Genomic DNA, 21,277 nt, shown 5'->3' with positions numbered 1-21,277 from the left:
GGTCCCCAGCTCCCCAGAGTCAGAGTCCATCATGGTTACAACCCTCCTGGACTCCCCAAAGTCGTCTACAGCCTTTTCCCTCAGTCCTCCTCTCCTGCAGCCTCTGTGGTGAGAGAAACCCGACTCCTGGAGCAGTCACTGAACCTATTGCCTACGGCCTCAGCTGAAGTGGGTCCCTGGTGTCCACAAAGCCTTCCAGCTCTCCTGAGCTCTAGTCCCCCGTGGTTTCACTCCTCCTGGACTCCACAACAGCACCTGCAGCCCCAGACCACAGGACCCTTCAATCACAAGTGCTCCCTGACACAGAAACCCAACACCAAAGGACAACCCTGAATCCCTTAGATAAAAGGACCAAAGGCGCACCTACATCCCCAAGCACTCCACATTTGTTACCTACGTGTTGGTTTTCCCTGACTGGCTTCTTAGCCAGAGCCTGCAGCCTTTTTCACGTTGACCAATCCCCATTGAAATATTTTGGGCACCTGATGACGTACTATACCTCTGCACCTGGCAGTCCCAGTGCTGCCCAGAGTGACCTGTTTGTGTGGTCCTGGCCCTTGCCCAACACTTAACTTAAGCCTCAGAGATTGGTATGAAAGTTGTCTTAAAGTACATGTTTGCTGAACTTGTTTTTCCTCCCATAGGATAACATAGAGGAACTCTGAAATTGCACTGTGTCCACTTTTACAAGTGAAAAGAGTTCATACTTAAAAATGTGCTTACCCTGTAATGAAGTTCCTGGTTTCAAAGTATATACAAAAATAAGTGTTATTTTTCTAATTTGGTCCCGGATTTATTCTTTGAGTGTCTTATTTATTGCCTCTGTGAGTACAACAAATACTTAACACTACCCTCTGATAACCTAACTGCTCGCCCACACTATCACAAAATAGAGAGTACTATTTACTTTTGCCTGGGTAAACCAATAGGGGTCCACTGGACTCTCGGCATGGTGTCCTTCTTTTTAGTGCACCATATAGAGAGTAGGCTTTCTACAATACGCTTTATGCTTACCTCTAAATTTGAGAAAGTTTTTCCCTTAACTAAATAATTGTGCTTGCATTTGCTCCATCCCAGTTTCTCAACAGTCTCATTTCCCTCAGGCTGCCGTACTATATATAAAGATCCCATCTTGGTGATGTGTCAATGTTCAGCCTCAGGAGTGGTTCCCTTAAAGCCTCTTTACCTTTCCCAATGATGTGTTCAGCTCTTGTCTTCCTTTCTCCTCATTCTTCATCTATTCTTTTCATATCATTCAACTTGTCTACGAATACTCTCTCATCCTTTTTAAATTTGCAGGTTACATCATGCATGCTTTGATTAATAATGCTCATGTTATTCACAAGGGTGAAAACTTTCATCATGTACTCACAATGGTCCCTTGACTTAAACCCTTTGTAGGAACGAGAAATATGTTCAGTAGCCCACAAATATAGATTTGCATCGCTGACAATTGGTACATTTTCTAATGGGTCACCAAAGTCAGAATAGAACAATTTAGCCCTCATTACAACTTCGGCGGTCTTTTCAAAAGACTGCCGAAGCTGCGGGCACCAGTATACTGCCAGTGCTGCTGGTATTTCTGGCTCCCTATTATGACTTTTCTGCTGGGCCAACGGACGGAAAGAGCATTTCTGTCCACTGGCCCAGTGAAAAAGTCACATCAACATTGCAGCCGGCTCGTAATAGAGCCGGCAGCAATGTCGATGTGCAGCAGGTGCAGGTGCAGCAGCACCCATCGCTCATATCACTGCCCGAAATTCGGGCAGTGAAATGCGCGATGGGGCTGTGCCTGGGGGCCCCTGCACTGCCCATGCCAGGTGCATGGGCAGTGCAGAGGTCCCCAGGGGCACCCCGAGTCCCCCTTACCACCAGCCTCTCCATGGCGGTGTTTACCGCCGTGGACAGGCTGGCGGTTGGGGATTATGACCTCCAGGCACAAGCCTGGCGGTATGTTGGAGGGGCCGGCGGTATGGCCGTGGCTAATGCGCCATGGTCATAATAGCTAGTGGAACACCGCCAGCCTGTTGGCGGTGTTACCGCCAGCTTACCGCCGGCCGCCAGGGTCGTAATGAGGCCCTTTGTGTCTTGCTGACAGGAAAGACATAAGAAATCAGAGCAGGGTAAAGGAGTAGGACTGGGGCAAGGGAAAATATGCTGCTCCCTTGGCTGCAGAGGCTAGAAGGTAAGAGCAGACAAAGCAATATTCTACTTCCATAACTTTTACATACTCAACCAACATTTGATAATATGCATTCTAGCAGTACACATTCTTATACTGTGGAACATGTGAGACCTTACACTCGGATGACAGAGAACTGACTATAGGTTCAAGGGTGAGGTTTGTTGAAACGTCAGGGATATCTATTCCCAGCAAATAAACATCCAACAGCCATCCAATCAATGAAAGAGAAATGGCAACTGGCAAACTTACAAGCAAAACTTTGCAACACTTCTGCGCCACGTTAGCTTACATCTGATCAAGGAAATCTCAGATGAAAATGGTTAGTCCTCTAAGCACTATCCTATCATCAACACTCTTTCTGGAAAGCTACTGGGGTTCTTATTCTATGTCAACTGAGGCCTAAGGAAGCTATGATCCTCTGACCGTTGATCTAACTCTGAGACTATTCTTTCAATGTTTGTCATAGGTCAGTGTGAATAGTCTCTTGTTGTGGCTTGTCTTAGCTTTCAGGGATGGTTGTCAATGTCAGTCAGGTAGTCGTCAGAGTCAAACTTGATTTTGACAAGAAAAGTCCAGTCTGCATCTAAATACTTCTGGTTGATCTTTCTCTCCCTTTTAACGTGTTTCGTACTAGTTAAGACCAAACTCTCATCCACAATGTAAGGCATTCAACCTAGAGGGCTCCTCTAACTCACTATCTTTCCTAATCATCTCTGGTCTCTTCTTCGCCATCAAAAGTCTTTTTCAGGTACTTCTGGTTCTCAGCCAAGCTTCTTCTGATGACCCTCAATCGTTGGAGTTGCTAGAAATCTCTGGTGCTGACGAGGACAATTCACTCTCTGGGGTGGGGATTACCTTGTCCTGCACCAACTTCTACTACATGAAGCCTTTGCCTTCCATAAGTTTTCCCCATCACGGTAAATACTTTTTCTCAATCCAGTAGTCAGAATCACAGTTGTCACTGGAACAAAAGCACTTTTATCAGTCTTGCTCTGGGTGTTGCTCATGTGAGAAAGTGGACCCTCAGTCTGGTCCTTCTCTTCTTCTGAAGCCTCAGACACCTCACACCTAAGATGACAAGAGGAATTAGTGGATGTTGGCTCTACTTTTTCTTCTTCGTGCCTTGCCCTCTTGGTATGGGAGGCATGTATCAAATTCAGCAGACCAGCACACTTCACAGCACTGTTGGTGACCAGGATTTCCTGGTAAGGCCCTCTCAAGTGCTCCTCCAAGCAAGACTTGCAGACATGCTTCTTGAGCTGAAGCAGGGATCAGATCATGTCCTGGAGAACCTTGGACAGCTGGAGTAGTGGCATTGGTCTGATGAGAGCTAAAACACACCACACCACACTCAGACAATCACTTGCAGTACTCAAGGAGCAAGTCCTCTATGAAATTTGCAAGGATAGCAGCTGGAATGAAAGGAATATGCAGAGCTCTCCCCATCGGCAACTCTCGAGGAGACAATTCTGTTCTCTTACGGGGGTACTTCGACTGCTCATTAGTACCAAAGAAAGAGTGTTAGGCCATTTGAGTAACATGGAGGCACAGGCTTTAGCCAGTTTAGCTTTGATTGTCCCATTTAACCTCTCTATGATGCCCAATGCCTCAGGCCTGTAGCTAAAGTTGTCAGTCCCTAGGGCTGTACACAGCAGCTGCATTACCTCACTCTTAAAGTAAGTTCTTTTATCTGATTCAAGATGAACTGGTGTCTTGAATCGCAGTATCAATTCCTGCAGTAATAGTTTGGCAACTGTTAGACATCTTCAAGTGGGATATGCCTCAACCCATTGTTAGAACAAACACACAATGACAAGAATCTACCTCAGTTGGTTACATACGGGCATCACCACAAAGTCAATCTGGAAACTGTTGAAGGGACCATCAGAATTTCCAATGTGACTAATGGTCACTTCAACTGCCCACATTTTGCTTCTGGCAGGTAACTCAACACTGGCATACATTTTCTGCTATTGTTCTGAAATATGGATTATACAAATATAATCCGATGGTAGACATCATTCCGTGCTGGACCATGCATATGCTGTACCATTGATGGGCAGAAGGGAATCAGGAAGAACTGGCTTTTCCTCCCTGGACACCTAAAAGTCAGTGGCATCCCTCACATAGGCCATCTTCTCCCATTTGGCTTTTTCTTAGCTCAGGGCAATAAGTTGCAATTTCCTCAGCTCATTGAAGGTATGTTCGGTATTCAGCAGCATATTGGATACAGTTTTTCCATCTGCATTACATGGTTCATCCAAATGGAAGGTGCTGGAATAAAGAGCACAGTATTAGGCAATTTTTGGCCTACATAACCAATCCCTCTGGTGGCAAAACCACTGCCACTCTTATGTGCAGCACACTTCACCACAGCAATTTCCTTTGGTATTTGCAAAGGATCTAACAAGTTTGACACGTACTGCCCTTTTCTGATGGGGTACCAGCCAAGGTCAGACATCCTCGCTGTGACCACAGCTATCCCAAATCATGCACTACTCCGAAACCATACAGTCTTGTCTGTGTAAAAAGTGACACGTGAGCCTTTTGAAGTACAGCAGGCTCTGGTAAGGGCAATCAGTTCAGCTACTTGCACAGGCTTTACATGGCACAAATAAGATGCATCTACAACTCACTCAGTGTACATACAGTGTAAGTGGCTCCTAAATCTTAAAATACCACGTTGGTCTCTCAGACAGGACCCGTCAACAAAAATGGTATGGTCCTATTCGGGAAAAGGTACATCCAGTATGTCAGGTCTCAGTTTTGTGCAAAACTCGGTAACGCTGACACAATCATGGTCAAAATCTCCCTCATCATCTCCCTCTGGGGTTGGCACTGGGGAAGCAGGGTTTAGTGTGTTAAATCTCTCAATGGAATCTTTTTCCACTGCCAAAAGGATTCTTTCATAGCGGGTTAGGTGGCTATTCATCAGCTTTTCAGTTCTGGTATGGGCCATGAGAATTTCAGTGGAGTGGGATACTATTACAATTAACGGGCTACCCATCACAATCCCCTCAGGCTGCTGAATGCCAAGGCTCACCATTGCAACCGTTTTGAGACGATCACGCAACACTCTGCCACTGGGTCAAGAGCAAATTAGAAATACCCAAGAGGTACTTAGTCACCGCATGGGCTTGCGTTATTACAGACAGAGTACACCAAACTCTTTTGTGACAAAAGAGTGTGAATTATTTCAAACAGTCTGGCATTCCAAAAGGGTGTGTGCTGCAAAGCAGATTTAAGCTCCTGGAAGGCTTCCATGCCTTTATCACCTTAGTAATTGGGTTGACATCAGTCTGCATTAGCCTCAGTAAAGCCTTTGCTACAAAGGAAAACTATGGGATCAATTGCTGTGAGTAGCCAACTATGCCCAGAAACATTTGCACTTCTCTCTGTGTAGTTGGGAATTTAAATTGAATCTTAAGGACTGTCTCTATACATTCATGAGACACTTGCCTCACTACTTTCTCTATCTGATATCCCATGGGACACTAGCCTCACTTCTTTCTCTATCTGATATCCCATGGGACACTAGCCTCACTTCTTTCTGATGCCTGATAAAAATGATCTCCCTCTGACAGTATTGTGATTTCTCGGGGGAGACCTTATGTCTGTTCTCAGCTAAATGGTTCAGCAGAGCAATCTTGTCTTGTTTTGTCTTCAGGGATGTAACAGGGTTGCGGTATCCCTGTCACAGAATACTGAAACAGGGCCGATGTTATCGTACCCCAGGGGTCCCAGCGAGGGAATAGAGGGCCAGACCTTTTGTGGAATCCCAGATATTCGGGATACCGAAGATATAGCGGCAGAAGAAGTCGCGAGGGACGGAGGAAATAAGGAGGAGGAGATGTCAGCGAGGGGAAGAGCAACGGAAGGGAAGGCCTTGGAGACCGAAAGGTCCGCAACGGAGCAGGAGGAGAGGACGGATGCACCGGGAGACACGAAGGAAGACGCTAGAGGGCCGGAGGAGGGAAGGAGAACAGAGAACGCCGTGCAGAGCGAGGAACCCTGTATGCGTTGTAGTGATAGCAGCACGCGACAAAATGAAGAGCCCAGCCAAGTCCCTGGAGGGACTTGGCTCATGCAGGCACATGCATGTATTCCCAGCACCACGGGATTTTGGTGGAAGTGAGGAGGCAGGAGGAATAATTTGTGAGACGAGGAGCAGCAGAAGGGGAAGAAGTCCTGTACACTTGGGTTTGCACGAAAAACACTGCTGTGCTTTAAGAAAATTGATTCATACGCACACACTATGCAGTGACTATACGGGGTCCCTTCCATATTCACACAGGTTTTTTTTCCTTTGTTGTTTTTTTTGTTTTGTTTCCCCTCACACTGTTTTGACCGCTCCTCCCCACTCTATTATTTCTACATAAAGACAAAGAAAACAAACGGGATCCACTTACCTTTTCTTTCCATGGTTCTCTCTTCCTGCATGGTCCCGCCAATCTGGGAGCTGAACTCCGGATTAACAATACCTAAAAGAAGAGAAGAAAACAGAGGATTAATAGAAACAACAAACAGAGGAAACTCAATGACCAAAAAGAGGAAAGGATAAAAACAAACAGATAGAGAGAGAAAGAGAGGGACTATAAAAAAGATAAAGACAATGAACTAAGATTTTTTGTGTGATACAGCACTTCAAATAAATTAATACAGGAAAATAAGTCATTTCTGTGTCTTCCATGAACAAACCCCAAAGAACCCATCACAAGGGGTTTAGCAGCTTTAATTAACCCGACCTCCCTTCCTGTGAAATACCAAGTATCCTCCTTAACTGTCTCTCTGAAATCCACTGGTAAGTCCTCTTTCGTAATGACTAGGCATAAACCTGACAACAGTTTCTGGGGACTGTAATTTAAATTTAGTGCCAGCTGCTTGGGGTTCAATTCCAACGTCATTCTGCGTGCAATAGATGACGCAGTTGAGTGTGCAGAAAATATCACAACCCAACATGTTCACAGAGCTAGAATCATGAATCACAAACTGATGTTTTCTCTAATTTCTCCTATTTTTACTGGAGTGGGTGCAGCAGTGTGGTTGGTGCATAGTTTATTTGTGATACCTAAAACTTGGACTTAGGAAGTAGATAAGGACCTCATATGTTCTAACCATTGAACCAGGGGTTCGTAGCAGGAATGATCTGGGAATTCTGTTAATCTCTCTTTCCATCTAGGGTCCATTCTGTTCCATTTCCAGGAATCCATCAAGTATGCACTCCTCCTCCCCCCTCCAGCACCGTCATTGGGCCTCTTTGAGATCTGTGGAAGTTTTGAATATCATGGGGACTGGATCCCACAGCAGCGTCGTCAAGTTTTGGAATACTCTGTGGTTTGGTTGGGGATGCGGAATGCCTCCCTGCATCCGCATTGGACTGAAGGAATTTGGTAATACACTGGATTTAGGAACTTTTGAGGCACTCCCACTTCCACTGCTCCACCTAGTTGCGAATGTGACATGGGGTAATGTTCTTTAGGGCACTTATGCTGGTCTCTGACATATAATCTCAACCTCGACCTTTCCCTATTCTTGGGCCATTCCCACTCTTGGTCAGGCATTGTCATTCCGTAACAGGGATCTATCTTGGGTCCTTGGAAAGGAACGTTAAGCCCCTTTGCCCCTTCATTCTGAGACAGCTGAGTTTGGGCTATCATGTACTTCTTCTTCTGTCCCTTATGCTTTACCTCCAGCATGTCACTGCAGTATTTTGCAAACTGTAAGATCTCATCAACTGGGTTGCTCTGCCAGCAAAGAACACCCAGAATTATTTGATTGCTAATTCCAGGTTAATCTCAGACCTCAGTTTTGGTACAAATGATGCAAGAAACACTCCCATGTTGTCTCCCAGTGGGTCGTTCATCCGCTGTGCTCTTTCTACACCTGCATTAATCTCTCAAAGTAAGCATGCAATGAATCTTTCGGCTCTTGAGAGGTTCAGAAAATCTTGGGCCAATTCTTCTACTTTTGGGGAACCTTCAAATTTAAGGGTCAGATGTAGGAAGAAAAATATTTGCGAGTCGGAAATAGTGACTCCTTGTGAATCGCTATTTCCGAATCGCAAAACGAGATGCACGAAAAAATTGCGATTCGGTGCGGAGTCGCACTACAATTGCGACATCGCAATTTGCGAAATTGCACAGGGGTGTGGTCCGGAGTCGCAAAATGCGACTGAGTCGCAAATTGCACACAGGTGCAAATAAAATAGTGAAAAACACACTTCCTGGTTCTGAGTGATGACATCAGAACCAGGAAGTACCCCCATGGAACAGGGAGGAGCCTACCCAGCACAAACAGCAGAGTCACACCCAGCTGAGAGGAGCTACTACAACAATGGCATCTCAGGACAAGGAAACACCCAGTGATGGCAGGAAAAGAAAACTGAAGTTTTCTGAGAAGGAGCTGGAGGTCCTAGCAGAGGAGTGCTGCCTGCACCATGGTGTCTTGTTTGGAAAGGCAGCAATGAGTGTCCCTGACACCCAAAAGAAGAAAATCTGGCAGGACATCCTCACCAAGATTAATGCCATTGGAGTCAGACACCGCACAATAGAGGAGGTCCACAAAAGGTGGTACGACCTCCGGTCCAGGACCAAGGAAAGGATGGCCGAGCATATGAGGGAGATGCATGGCACTGGAGGAGGACCATCTACAGTACCACCCCCTACAGCCATAGAGACCATGGTGGAGATCACTCTGGAGCCGGAGTCAGTAATCACAATTGGAGACCTTGACAGTTCAGCTCCAGGAACATCCAAAAGTAAGTACCAAAACTAACTTATTTACACCACTCTATGCCTCTATGCACCATGCACACAACCACAGTACACATAAGCATGCATCCTCCAGATTTGCTCCATGCCTATGTTGCAACCTATAGAACAGTGCATTATGGGCAATGTAGTACAGTAGTCCAAATATTGAGGAAAATATTTATTCTGAGACATCAAACATATGTGAGGCACTGACAGTGTATCCCCTGTGTCCCACAGGTCTCCCACAAGGACCCACCAACAACCTTACTGTGCAGGGAGATGAACCAGTCACACACACAGCAGACGAGGCAGCCACAAAAACTGCTGAGGAGTGCATGACTACACCATCCAACATGCTCCATAGAACATGGATGAGCATGATCTGGGTCTTGAGGCAGCCAACGTGACACCGGGGACAATGATGAGGGAGAGTCAGCCACATAGGTCAGCTGGCTCTGTGAGGAGACGGCAACGGCCAATGCAGTCAGCGAGTGAGGAGGATGTCACAGATGAACAATTGTTAGGACTGGAGGCATCCTTACTGCATAGTCACCGGCTGCAAAACAGACACATGCGGGTGATGAATAGGAACCTGACCAGATTGCAGCAGACACTCTCCCAGGGTTTTGCCAATGTGGACAACCAGTTTACTGCTATGAACACAAACATGGCAAACCTTACAAGCTCCATAAATGACTTGGTCAGGGAAATGGTGGCAGATAGGGCACATGCAAGGCGCAGGGAGCGCAACACTGCTGCCCGTTTGGACAGACTGAGTGTTTCAATTGGGTGCCTTGCAACCACAACAACCTGCCTGTCAAGGCACACAGTGAAGCTGCAGGTGGAACTTGGCAGTTTTGCTGGTGATGTGGCAAGGAGACTTGGGCGCATCAGCCATGCAGTGGACCTGATAGAGACCAGCCAGGCAGCAAGGGACATTGGCGATACCCCTCAGGATAGCAAGGAGATCTCCAGTGTCAGCAGTGTATCTGCCTCTGATGCACAAATCCTACAGAGTAGCAGTGCCCGGCAAGGATCACGGGAACAACCTGGATTGGGCCATGGTGGCCGTAGTCTCAGGAGGCTATGAGCTACCAATCTGTGTTTTGACTGAGGCACATGAACTAAATGTGTCAGACTTTACTTTTTAGTTTCTTCGTGCAGTTTAGTTGACAATATTTTCTGCATTTTATTCCTGAAATTAAAGGGATAATTTGTAGTACTAAACAATTGGGCTATGTGTATCTTACATTAGTGAGTGTTGTCGTGGTTGCCACGTACTTGCCCAAGTAGTGGGTTGCAATGTGGTTCCGTCTCTGTCTGCCCTCCATTGCGATGCTTCCATCCCCAGGATGTCGGTGTGGTAGCTCTTGCTCCTCACCCTCCGAATCTGTGTCGTCAGGGGTGAGATATAGCCCACGTCTGGTGGCAATGTTGTGGAGGATGACACAAGTTGCAACGATCTTGCATGCAGTTTCTGGGGCATACTGGAGTGCCCCTCCACTTTTGTGCAGGCATTGGAAATGTGACTTCAACAAGCCGAACGTCCTCTCTATGACAGCTCTAGTCTGCCGATGTCCTATGTTGTATCGCCTCTCATTCTGATTGCCAGGTGTTAGGTATTGGGTGAGTATCCATGGTCTCAGAGCATATGCACTGTCACCTGTGTGACAAAAGAGGCAAAATTAGCAGGGCATCACAGAGTTACGCAGTGACATGTATTTAAGGCATCAGAGTGTACTCGACAGTACCTAATAAATATCCTTCCCCAAACTCCCCACGTTCTAGGCGTTGGTGTATCCTACTGTGCCTGAATATGTATACATCATGTTCACTCCCTGGATATTTAGCCACAATGTCAGTAATGACATTATAGGCATCACATACCACCTGGATGTGTAGTGAGTGGGTACATTTCCTATTGCGGAACACATATTCCAGATTTGCTGGTGGGCAAATTGGTATATGTGTCCCGTCCACCCACCCTATTACATGGGGGAAGTTGGCAATTCTGTAGAAGTCCAACTTGGTGCTGTTTATTTCCGCCTCATCCCCGGGAAGGTATATATATCTGGACATGTGTGCGAGTATGGCATCTAGGAAATGTCTGAAGAATCTTGAGAGGGCACTTTGGGATACCCCACCTGCCACTGAAATCACCCCCTGATAGCTACCCGAGGCCAAGAGGTGCAGTGAGCAGAGCACTTGCACATGTGTGGGGATAGAGCAGCCGCGCAATGTCTGGCCTTCAAGCTGAGGTTTCAGCAGTTCAATGATCTCTAGGATAATTGTGCTGCTCAGTCTGTATTTATCATATATCTCATCTGCAGTTTGTTGAAATAGTGCCTGCTTGGTTCGGTATATCCTCTCCTGTCTCTGCCTCCTCCTCCTCTGCTGGGCAGCCTGGACTCTCCTCCTCCATGCAATCACGTATAGTGCAGCCATTGTGAGAAAGCCAGATGCCTTCTGGGTCTCCTTTTATACTTTGGTTCTGGTTACCACCTGTTCGGAATCAGTGTTAAACTGGGTGTGCAAAATGAGCTTTTTGGAACTAGTAGCAATTTGCGACTGGCTTGTGCATTCAGTTTGCGACTCGCAATTTGCAACTTCGTAATTGCGAGTCGCAAAATCAGATCGCATATTTTGCAAGTCGGTAATGGGTCGCATCGCTATTTGGAACTCCGAAATGGCATTGGTACATACCATTTCGCTTTTTGCGAGGTCGCAAATAGAGCTGCGACCCATTTGCAACTTGCAAAAGTTTCCTACATCTGGCCCTAAGTGTTTTATGACCTCGTCATATTTGGTTTTGACGATGGGCGAAGGGGGATTCGTCCCAATCACCTGAGATGGTTCTTGTATGGGCTAATCAACTGCCCTTTTACATTCTGCCCACAGATCCTTTGGAGCTACCACCTCCAATAATACATCCAAGTCTTTCCCAAAAATTGTACAGATGATCACAGTCTGTTCCATCTGTTTATAACATTTAGCAGGATTTTCTCTGAGTTTTTGAAGGGTGTTTGTAAAATGGAAAAGGTCTGATTGAGACTATGGGACATGTACAGATGCTCCTCCCTGCACCTCCTGCAAGGGATACTCTTTAACCGCTCCTCCTCTGGCTCTTCCCTCAACCTCCCTTGAACTCTTTCTCTTTTGTTTCACCTTGATCTTTACTCTCTTGGACCACAATTGGCTAATGTTTTCTGTTTCACTCCATTCTCTAATGTTTTCGATCAGTTACCTTATGTTTGCCTTCAATTCCCTCAATTTTAGCAGTCTTAACTCTTTCTCACCAGTTGCCATCCTAGCACTCTTCTGCAACTTCTTTTGCTGGGTTATAACAATTCCACATTCATCTGCCAACTTTTCCATCCTTGCATGCCCCTCTCTTGCCACTCTTGCTGCCTCCTTGCTCACACAGAGCAACTCATTCTCACTGTAATGTCATAGGTGATCCACTGCCACATTTCCCTGAATTATTTCACTGAATTCTCTTTTCATCCTGGTGATATTTGTTTGTTGTGGGGTTTGCTCTGTACTCAGTGAGTTAAGTTGTATGTCTGTACTAGTTGTCTGACCTCCTACCCTGCAGCTGACTGAGTTTTTTCCCCTCTAGGGGTACTAATGCCATCCCTCCAAGACTCAGTGCTGAGTCCGGAGGTATACTTGGGATAGGTTAACTCGAAATGGTACTAACAAGAGCCTCAGCCAGAGAAATGATTGTAGCACTTGACCAGAGCAGAGTACCCACAACTATGGGTGCAGGAGTCTGAGCAAAGGGTGGGATGGCAGTTTCTGTATAACTTAGGGGGATGTGGGCTTCTGTAGACGGTTATGCAACCATTCTGGTCTTGGTTGTTACTGGGGCAGTAGCACCTGATGCAGCAGCCACACATTATATGGGGGTGGTCTTATGCTAAGGAGTTCATCTATAAGGGGAGTCTTCCACCTCATTCTGTCTGCATACCCTTTGATTTCTCCTCTTGCTTTTCTTCCCTTTCTATCAGGGGATAGGTCCCAATAGCCTCAACGACTTCCTCCCTCCACTTTTGCTGCCTTTCTTCATCCTGCGTGCTTCTTCAAGAATAAGCCCTAGTGTGGTTTTTAAGTTCAAATGTATTTCTTTTCTCTTTGCTTGCCATTTGCTCCCAAATATGTAATGCTTGAAATTGTGTTGACTGAGACTGGAGTTTTAAATTGTACATTCTCCATCTCAAATTCTCAATTCAAAGAATATGGAAAGTTCTGCTCAATGTGAATTCAAGTTTCCCATCTTAGGATGTACACTTGTGCCTCTGACTAAGCCACATGCATGTGTGTAACCCTTTCTTTGCCACCATTTCCCTAGCTGGGGTACTTGTGGGGGTGGAGACTTCTCCTCCTTACTTACGTCTTTCATCTTCTTTGACAAGGGATTCCCCATTTTTACAGGCTCTAGGTCACTCCCCATTTCAGTTACTCTCTTCTCCGCACCAACAAGTTCACAATACGTCCACCATTTCCAGTGCATCTCTGTCAAAAGGTCACCCTATCACAGCATGGCTAACGCAACTGCCAGCCAATCCCTGAGCTGCACCTTGATAACACAACTCTCCAATACCACCAGAACCCTTCTGAACCACTTTTACAAACTTTTTCAAGCTTGCCTGCTTCCACTAAAACAGGAAATTTCTATGACAATAAGAATACTACCTTGTGTCGTCCAATGCAAGGGATTAAAAGAGACATTTGAGGGTCAACCAGAAGAATGCTGAAGGCAAAGGCAGTATATCATCTACCCCTATCTCTCCCACCACTCACCCAGAGTCTTAATCTCAAATCCTTATAATTAAATGGGAGATGAGGTACGGTCTTGGAGAGGGGTGTGAAACAGGATTTGGCATCATTCTGCACCTGTGAAAGCTGGGAATTAATCTCTGACAATTTCCTGACACATAACCTTATAAAGGAACTCTGCCTTCGTCCTGGGGCCTCTGTATGGTCATGAAATTCCTCAGTGACATCAATAACCTTATAATGAACAGCAGGGGGTACTTTAACCCATGTATTTGTCTTAATGAGTGGATTATTATTATATAACTTAGGTTTATATTTATATTTTATCGTATCTTTTGTTTTATTTCTTTTTGAAAGGAAGATATTTTGTGTTCGGGTACTATGCCATTGCTTTTATGTCAACTTATTTCACAGAGCCAGCGCTGGTGGTGCCCTGTGCGACAGACACTTTTGGCGCCCTCCCAACCCCATGACCACCTCCTCCTCAGTTTCCCTCTCTACCACCCAGAAAATGTGCCCCTCATTTTTCCATAGTCCTACTTTCACATGCATTCATTTGTTTTAAAGCGCTTGTAAAGGCTGGCTTTACTAATCCACTCAGCTATCCACATAAAATATAGTTCTGTTCTATGCAGAATGCATATTAACCCTCTATGCTACTTTATGGCGAGTTGAAACTGCCCCTAGACAAAACTCCAGACTCTCTCCCTAGCAGGAACATTAATCACAAGAGGTATCTTGACATTTTAATTGCTTCCTGAAGTCTGGACATAATAGGAACTTTTCAGAAGGTGCTTTTAAATCGCAAGTTTCTGAGTTATTGCTAAACACAGCGCCCCCATGAGGTCAGCGCACCCTAATTAAGGTTAGCACCTGCTGCGGCTGCACCGCTCGCACGGCCCTAAAGCCGGCCCTAGTATTTCATGTACATCTGTGCTTTAAATATTCAGGTACTGTCTGGTATTGGGTATCTGCACTACTTAAATTTGAAAGTGAGTGTACCTGCACTTCTCAGCACTGCAGAAATACATTTAATGGGAGAGTACCAGCGCTTCTCAGGGGCAAACAGGTACTCTAAAGCGTGACTACCTATACTTCTATATTTCAATTTAAAGCACACTTATGTACATTACCACACTATGACAGGCAGAGGAAACTTGGAGGCTTGGACGGAAGGAGAGATGTCGAGCTCTGCTTAGCTGGAATTACTTGAATAAATCTGCAGTTTGTATTATAGCAATAATCTCATCGCAGCATATGCACAGTGTGCTGTCAGCTGACATCGTTAAATGGGAGGAGGGTGGATTCCTAAAAACTATGACATAAGCAGAGGCGTGAAATACGAGGGTGGAGCTAAATTGTCTGACTTTAATATGGCCGCCTCTCAGGACACGATTGTTTTGTACGAAAGTACGCCAGTTGACGCTTACTTCTCGCGAGAATGACGTAATTTCCTACGCAGTTGCCTGACACTGGCCAATGGACGATCACGTCGTTGTGAAGAGGCGCAATTCAAACCGGAGGCAGGTCTAACAGCTGAGACCAGGCAGGAATTGACCCCCGGTATTAGAACTTGCGCGTAGAAAACACCTGAGAACCCGACCTATTGCAGGTAAGCAGTTGCCTGAATAGGAGAGCTTTGTCTCTGGTTCGCGCGAGCCACGGAGCACCGCTGCTTGCAGCCTTTTGCCGGGGCTACTTTAGGGATGTTTTGAAAACATAAGTGACCCTTTTTTGTTGTTGCACATATTATAGTTGTGTTATTGCACGTGCTGGAACACACGAATTGACAACACATGCATGTGTCTCTCGGCAGATCTTTATTTTGAGAGTCTGTCATTTCTTGTGACATTTTATTACAAATGCGCAAAATTGAGATTGCCAGTCCTAATTTTGCTAGATGTCATGGACAGGAAATTTTATGGAGAAAACAGCGTTCTTAAACAAGTAACGTTATTTTAATGGACAAAGTAACAAATGGGTGAACCACGTGCATCTGCTAAAATGCACCTGACTAGTGAAGTTGGGAGGGCCGTATTTGTACTGTTAGATCTTCTCCTTATTCTTCTTTGGTGCTTGGAATTTATTTAATTGAATATATTTTTTTTTATTACAGCATTTATATAGTGCTTACTACATGTGTGGGATACTGAAGCGCATACCTGCATGGATGCATGACACGCTTGGTAGGGTATGTGTGTTGGAAGTGTGTTGTCTTTGTTTTTAATCCTGTGTGGGAACTGTTTCCATATTGTATGTGTTCCCCACTGAGATGGTGGTTTTCATGTTATGCGAAGCAGCACTTACCAGAGTAGTGGATGAAGAGGTGTGAGCGGCACGGTTTAAGGTTTTCAGTAAGCTGACAGCAGCTCTGGATGTGCCTTTATGGTATTTCTTATGACCATGGTCCACTTTACTAGTCACTGCATTGGGTTGTTCAGTTTGAGATGTTATGATTAAAAGTTTATGGTTCTGAGCAAGCATGCTTGGAGAGAGATAGTTGGGCGGTTTGGTGCGATTTGACTTTGTTACTATATCCTATATCTGACTGTCAGTGTGTGATGTAAATAAGCAGACATAGTAAATGACTGGCTGGAACGTGCAGTGGTGTGCTACAGGCCTTGAAAAATCATAAAAATGTACCAGACCTACAGGTCTAGTGACTTGAATAATCTACTCATCTATCTGTAATGTATTTGACCCGAATGGTCTCCAATTGTATAATTCTAGGCAAATATTTTATTTCCATTAGATGGCTTTTTCTTTATTATCACATATGAGAGCACCTTCGAATGTACAAGTTCAGCATTTTTGCTACAAAAATACTTCTTTATTTCATTAGACTAAACTTGTGTTCCATGTATAATACAAATCTAGCCCATGTATAGGTTACAGCTAACCTCTGACTTCATTCTTAGTTCACTGATAGCATTGTTATCAGGGCAAGGGCATGACTGTTTCTCAGTTTATATTTAAAAACTCACTTGATAAAATTTAACTCTCCATAATGAGTTGGCTAGTAGATTTCTTGAGACCAGTACTATGCTAGAGTAGTTTGTGGCTGATCTCTTCGATTGGTGATGGCTTGTTTATGGGCTTGTACAGTACTGTGAGACTGATAAGGCCCCGTGCAGATATGTTTTATGTGAGTGTGAAAGGGTTGGGCAGTATGAGGGAGTTATTGAGCCTGTGTGATCCACAGTTGTCAGTTTACCGTTGAGTGTAATGGTATTATTGTGGACAAGAAGGGATTATTTATAAATTGACATTACTGCCCTTCATACCTTTCTGGATATAGAAATTAGTGTCCTGGTTGGGCTGTACAATATCTGTGGGCAGTGAACTGTACATTGTACTTGAAGGTGCGGTTATCATTCCAAATTTTCATCAGAGTGGTGGGATGATGTTCAAATTATCTTGGAAATAACCATGTTTTCAACTTTTCTCTGAACTGTTTGTGCTCTTTTATGCTTTAAATCTTGGGTGGTAGCAAGTTCCAGAGTTTGTCAGCTTGTACTGAGGAAGCAGTTCCTGAAGTGTTTCTTACAAAGGTAGTATGATGATTCGTGTAGTGCATGCATGGAGGGCATTGTCAATGTTTGTTTGTATTCTTATATTTAGCTTGTAGGTATTGCACTAATTTTTGTTTAGATTCTCTATGGACATTACAGAATGCCTTGAACATTGCTCTTCTAGCCTTATGTAGCCAGTGGAGTGATTGCAGGACTGGAGTCAATTCTCTTGGGTGAAGGCAGAAAATGAGTATTATGGCAGCATTTTCAATTAGTTGTATTTTGTGTATGATTTAACTGGGTGCACCAAGGTATAGACTATTGGCATAGTCAGACTGGCAAATTGTAAGTATGAGGATAACTTGTAGATTTTGTTGCTATGCAAGATATGAGGTTATGAGCTGCATTGTGTAGAATGTGCTTCCTGTTAGATTATTGTTTTTGGGATGGGGGGGCTGGGGGGGGGTACAAGGATAGGCCTGAATTGATGGTTAATGATAGTTTTCTGAATTCTTGATGTTTTTCAGGGAGCCTTTATGTCCTTTGGAAATGTAGCGGCAGGCTGATATTTTTGCTATTGTCTGCAGGGCACAATCACTGTTCGTTTAGGTGTTAAGCTTTAAGTGGTTGTTCATTGTCCATGTATTTATGGTGAAAATAAATTTTACAGTGATATTATCGATGATACCTTAGAAGACGTCAGTCATGAGTGATGTAATATTTGGGGTAATTAGCAGTGCATGGCGATGGTGCAAGCTATAGTTACTTGGAAAAAGCTCCATAACAGTTAAACTTCTGTGGTTTTGTGTGTGTAAGATCTGAGCTTAACGATAACGTCCCTAAAACCTTCTCTTTTTTTTTTTTTTGTGTGTGAATTTCTAAGGTTGTTTTAATTCTATTTCCTTACTATAACATCCCTGTTTCCTTTAGTTTTTTTTTTTTCAGTGACTTTCTAGAGTTTTTTTTTTTTTTGTAATCGTTAAGTAATATTTAATTACCTTACGTTAATCCAAGCTGTGCACAGCGGGGGTTGGCCTCAGGCCCAGCAGCCAACCTCCCATCAGCACCCAATCTCCTGCCACATGGCCGTTTGCATGTGGGAGTTGGACTGCGTCTTGACTGAGTCCGATTTAAGTGCACTGGCACTCCCTGTAACACCCCTAAATTGAGTATTTAGGTGGCAACCACTGAACCCTAGAACTCAGATGCTGATGTCCTACGAGGACAAAGAAGAGTTGCACCCGCAGAAAAGGAAAAGACGAAGCAACTGCCCATGGTGGACTGCTTGCCGACGTAAAAGGACTCTGCCCAAGAAACCAACTGGTCCAGCCTTCAATAAAGAATTGAGTCCTCAGTGAGCAGCGGACCTGCTCTGCAGCTGAAAACTCAAAGGAAAAGACTCTGCAGCTTCTGGAACCCCAAAGACCCGACGCCCGAAGTGACCACTGCACCTGACTTCTGCGACCCAAGATGAAGCCAACCAACGGTGCCAACGCAGGTCCCCTCTCCTGCTGCCGTGTGGTGGGAGAAAGCCCAACATCTCCAGCAAACACTACACCTGTCACCCCTAACCCTCATCTGAGGTGGATCACTGGTGTCAACAACAACTTTTGCCTCCTAAAAGCATGAGTCCGCCCCTGCAGGACTCCTTTGCGATGGCTGCAGCCTCAACACTCCAAGCCCCCTGGCCGTTAGTGCTCCAGGATGAGAAATCCCAATGTCTAAAGACACCCCTGCATCAATTGCCCCTGTGCATAGGACAATGGGACCAAATGTCCACGTACGTCCCCCGAGCACCCCAAATCTACTACCTACCTGCTTGATGTCCCTGACTGGCTTCGTATCGCGAGCCTGCAGCCTGTGTGTCACGAGGTCAAACTCTCATAGAGAACCATTAGGCACCTGACACCTTCATTACTGCATCCCTGCACCTGGCCGCCTGGTGTGGGTCTGATCAGTGCCCTGCACTTACCTTCGCTCCCTGCGCTCCACCTTGTAAATAATTTTTAACCCGTGTTAGCGAACAATGTTTTCCTCCTTAAGATAATATTGAGAGAACTCTGAAAATTGTTGATTTCTGTAACTGCATAGTATTTATGCTCAAAATTCTAGTTAACCTGATTAGACAGTTCAGAATTTGAAACATATATATAAAAATCATGATTTTTCTAAATTGGTCTAAGATTTATTCTGAATGTGTCTCATTTATTGCCTCTGTGAGTACAACAAATGCTTTGCACTACCCTCTGATAAACCTAACTGCTCACCCACACTGCCACAAAATAGAGCATTAGTCCTATCTACTTTTGCCTCTGTAAAACCAATTGGGGTTCCACTAGACCCTGTGCACAGTGTATGTCAATTTAGTGAACTATATAGGGAGCCAGCTTTCTACACCAAGTCCCAAAAATGGCTGCCAACACTTCTGGTTAAAATGTTGGCAGCCAGTCAGATGTCTGCATGAGATCTGTCAGATCCGTGGAGGATCAGCGTCCCTAGATTTCTAAATTTCTTTTTCCTTTTAGTATCTCAGAAACTTCTGAACAGGTTTACACCAAATTACAAACTGTGTTTTCTGGACCAAGATCTAGCTTTGTCCTAAATTTGGTGTAATTCTGTCCAGCGATTCATGCTGTGGTTGTCTAAAATCCCTATGGAAATTTGGATTGGGAAGACACATTTTGCTCCCTCTCTCGCCCCCGAAAAAAAAAAAACTTTAGACACAGCAGCTTAACTGAGTGTCAAACTAGTTTTGACAATTTCGCGAGGATTGGTCTAAGAGCACCAAAGTTACTGACAAAACAAATAACGCTTTTTTTTATTTTTATGGAACCTATGTTTCCACTATACATATTGGTGGTAATATATTTTAGTGGAATACAATTTCGGAAAGAAGAAATAAGAAGTCTTTTGTGGCAAAAATGCATGAGGTTATTTGAGATTTGCCATTAGTAGCTTATTTCAACACTGACAAGTCCCACCAAAAAAGTTGGCTTTAAAATATAAAACGTATGAGGATGAATTTAAAATTTGACCTGGTGACATGCTGTTTGACAATAAACAGGTAGAGGTTAATGACTGTCTAGATTTGCTGTATGTGTGTCTTCAATATGAAAACTGAACGCTGTAGGCTTTGAGTGACTGTTCTGAAGCTCACGTAATGAAGACCAAGACTTTGTTGTGTTAGGGTGAAAAACAAATTGGTGCTCAATGCAACTGTTAGAGAACAGTGAGTCTTCTTGAGGGTGAATTATGCTTTCAACTCACTAGCCTTTCAGTCATCATATCGTAAATTTGTTCTCCCTCATCTTTCCCTTGGTTGTCATTTTTCACCTTTTAATATATATATATTCCTATGATTTGTCTGTCATTGGTCTTGGTGAAACAGAACATGTACTTGTAAAGTGCATGTTCACTTACTGTGTCATTTTGGTATAGACAATTTGTTTCTGCTGTCTTAGTGCAGTATGTCTTACCCAAGCCCTTACACCTGCTTGTCTTGGGATGTTCTGGGCCAGTTTCAAGATCTGCAATATTAAAAGGTATGCCTTTTGTGCTTCTCATCCCAAGTACGATGTTACTTGTACTTAGGCCATGTGACTATATTGCTTTTGCCGATCTAATTAACCTGTGCGGCAAATAGCAACCTTTTACTCTCTGAAACAGAATGGATACAGTGGCAGGTTATGGTTTTGTGCGGTTTACTACATTGCGACTGAAGACTATACACATCATCGGAAAAATACAAGGAACATTATTTAACGTTTCTACAAAAGGAAGCTTAAAATCCACAGCACACCTGTAGCAGTGGGAAAAGCTGTGTGGAAGCATATTCTCCCTCAGTGTAGTGCTAAAAATAATGACACAGCCTGCAGACTGTTTATTTTCAGCATTTCTAATTGTTTAAAAATAATGCCGTTTGGAATATGAACAGTTTTCCCCTCCTGGTGCCCAGCATCCCAGCCCTGTCCTGTTTCATGCTCCTCTCTCCAGTTCTGTCCACCCCTCACTCACATGCCACATCAGCCTTATTGTATGTGTTGATGTCG

At 44.4% G+C, this 21,277-nt stretch overlaps 1 protein-coding gene and 1 long non-coding RNA gene across 3 annotated transcripts in view; one reads left to right on the top strand and one right to left on the bottom strand.

The window, feature by feature from the left end:
* The window catches only part of LOC138297390 (uncharacterized), a 44,589-nt gene extending 29,597 nt beyond the window's left edge, over positions 1-14,992 (bottom strand). Inside the window, exons 1-2 of one of the 2 annotated variants that reach the window (XR_011204073.1) lie at positions 14,850-14,992; positions 6,595-6,666 (exon numbers count right to left, since the gene is read on the bottom strand). This is a non-coding gene — a long non-coding RNA (uncharacterized lncRNA). Of the gene's footprint in view, positions 1-6,594; positions 6,667-10,187; positions 10,568-14,849 lie in introns of those variants that run through there. The other variant, XR_011204074.1, reaches the window with a different exon arrangement.
* A 204-nt stretch (positions 14,993-15,196) lies between these two features.
* The window catches only part of TTK (TTK protein kinase), a 338,680-nt gene continuing 332,599 nt past the window's right edge, over positions 15,197-21,277 (top strand). The window contains exon 1 of the mRNA XM_069235624.1: positions 15,197-15,328. The gene's annotated coding sequence lies outside the window, so the exon portion shown is untranslated. The remainder of the gene's footprint in view (positions 15,329-21,277) is intronic.

This window comes from Pleurodeles waltl, chromosome 5 (genome assembly GCF_031143425.1).
Source record: "Pleurodeles waltl isolate 20211129_DDA chromosome 5, aPleWal1.hap1.20221129, whole genome shotgun sequence".
Classification (NCBI taxonomy): Eukaryota; Metazoa; Chordata; class Amphibia; order Caudata; family Salamandridae; genus Pleurodeles; species Pleurodeles waltl.
The sequence above is the reverse complement of the archived record's forward strand: the minus strand, read 5'-3'. Positions and strand labels throughout refer to the sequence as shown.